This window comes from Apteryx rowi, unplaced genomic scaffold (genome assembly GCF_003343035.1).
Source record: "Apteryx rowi isolate R43461 unplaced genomic scaffold, aptRow1 scaffold_1027, whole genome shotgun sequence".
Classification (NCBI taxonomy): Eukaryota; Metazoa; Chordata; class Aves; order Apterygiformes; family Apterygidae; genus Apteryx; species Apteryx rowi.
In genome coordinates this window covers 45,471-47,562 of record NW_020447228.1, presented here as the reverse complement: position 1 = coordinate 47,562, position 2,092 = coordinate 45,471, and positions in this window count along the sequence as shown.

Here is a 2,092-nt window from a genome sequence, read left to right as displayed (position 1 = left end):
CCTATATACTGCTTAATGTGCATCAGGCAAGGTACATGGGCGAGCTAGTATCTTTTATTAGACCAGCGTTTATAATTGAAAAGACAAGTTTTTGGAGCCAAAAGTCTTCATGAGCTCTAAGCTCTTCTGATAAGTTCGGGTTGAGAACAACGCAAATGTTCCCTGTGAGCTGTCAATTCTCAAGGAAAAACGCAGTTCTTTCCAAATACAAATGATACTCTAAGAAATAAAGATACTGCTGGCCAGATTAATGGCCACACTGAGCAGGAAACAAAAGGTGAGCTGAAATGGGGCCCTGGAGCTTTGGGAATTCAAAAGCAAAATACTTAACAAATTGACTAGCAATGAGAAGAAAAAGTCAATCCTACAGAGCTGTCAGGCTGAAATTAAAGCCAACAGCTGAAGCAGCTGATCTGTGGACAGACATATACATCAGTCTCAGGGAATAAGGGCCTTTCTTTATGTGCAGAAATTATGCAAGATGGGCAGCATCAGCATGAACAGTGCTTGTCAGCTATGATCTGAGGTGTCTGGAGGTGAGAGAATGGTTTAATCTCATTTCTTCACAGATGAGCCTCTTTGCAGAAGCAGCCAATCAGGGAGCTATTTATTACTGATTCTGATTACAGATATCCTTCTGCTAGACTCTCCACTAACCCTACCGACTGATGCTGTACAGGGCATCAAGAAGCCACTAGGCTTTCGATCACCTGTGATATCTGCTTCACATGTTGTTTTCTTGAAAGACTAAACACCTTCTACTCAGGCCCCTTGACTCATATTTATGTTTGACTTTCAATTCATACCTTACTTCAACTTAAAAAAAAAAGTGCATCATACTGTACCTCACTTCATGCAGAAATGCAAGCTTCTTTGTCTCCCTTCAAACAGGTAAGGACTTGGACGCTGGACATTCACCTTTTGAAGCATACATATATATAAGGTTCACTTCAAAGTGTTGTTGAGGAAACCAAATATCCTGTTTTGTTGGCTGAAGGGCATTCCCCACCATTTCCCTGCCAGAGAATTATGCTAATCCACGGTATTTGAAAAGGGAAAAAGGTTATGAAAGAACTGTGACAAAGCAGGAACTGAATTTAGGCATGCGTTATTCCTCTCAATCTAATCTTTAAATGCTTTACCTAAAAAATATGTGCCTAACATCTCTGCATTTGGTAAACTGTGGGTGCTGTGTTATGTGATTTAATGAATTATTTTCTGAAAGGTAAGTTCTCCCTCTAAGCATTCTAATTCTGTATAACTATTTTCCTTATTTTGAATGCTTAATATCCATTTTAAAAGATTGATTCTACACATTGTAGTTGTATTCCTGAAATCTTTCAAACACATCACTGCAATCGCGGCTGTGGGGAAGCCAGAACTCGTGCTGAGCAACTCGTTGCCGCCTCTTCCTCACCTGGTCCAATGTATTAACGGCCCTGCCTTTTCCGGAAACGAGTGGTCTCGGGGTGACCTCTTTTCGCAGAAGAGCAATAAAACTCAGAGACGTAAAAACGCTGCTTAATTGCGATGAACAAATGAGGCGAGGGGAGGAATTTGGAGGTGCTCCTGAAACCCACATTTCTCACCTGCCCGCTGCAGTTTCGCCGTGGGGCGCGTAAAAAGCGACGCGGGCAGCTGCATGCCCCCCCCCCCCCAGCAAATCGCTTTTAAAACGCGTCCCTGATGCCAGCGCGCTAAGCCCGAAGCCCCAAATCCTCTCCAAGGGATGCCGAGTGGATTACGGGCCAGGAGCTTTTTCACTGTCTTTCCTGCTCGTGGCGGGSGCCCGGCGCCTGCGGGCAGCCTCTTCGCGCCCGCGGCCCTGCGCGCCCCGGCGCGGGATTGCAAGCAGCGGGAGCGGCTCCGAAGTTGCCTGAAGGGACGAGCGAGCAAAAGGGAAACCCCCCTTTCGGGCAGCGGGAACAACAGCGAAAGCAAAAAAATCCCGCCGCAGCCCCCGCCTGGGGAGAGCCCGGGGCAAGGGGGGCCGCGTATGGGGCGGCGGCGCCCCTAGGGCGGCGGCGGGGCCGGAGCCGGGCCGCGGAGCGGCGGGGCGCCCCCGCGGAGCGGCCGCGGCTTGGCGCCGTGC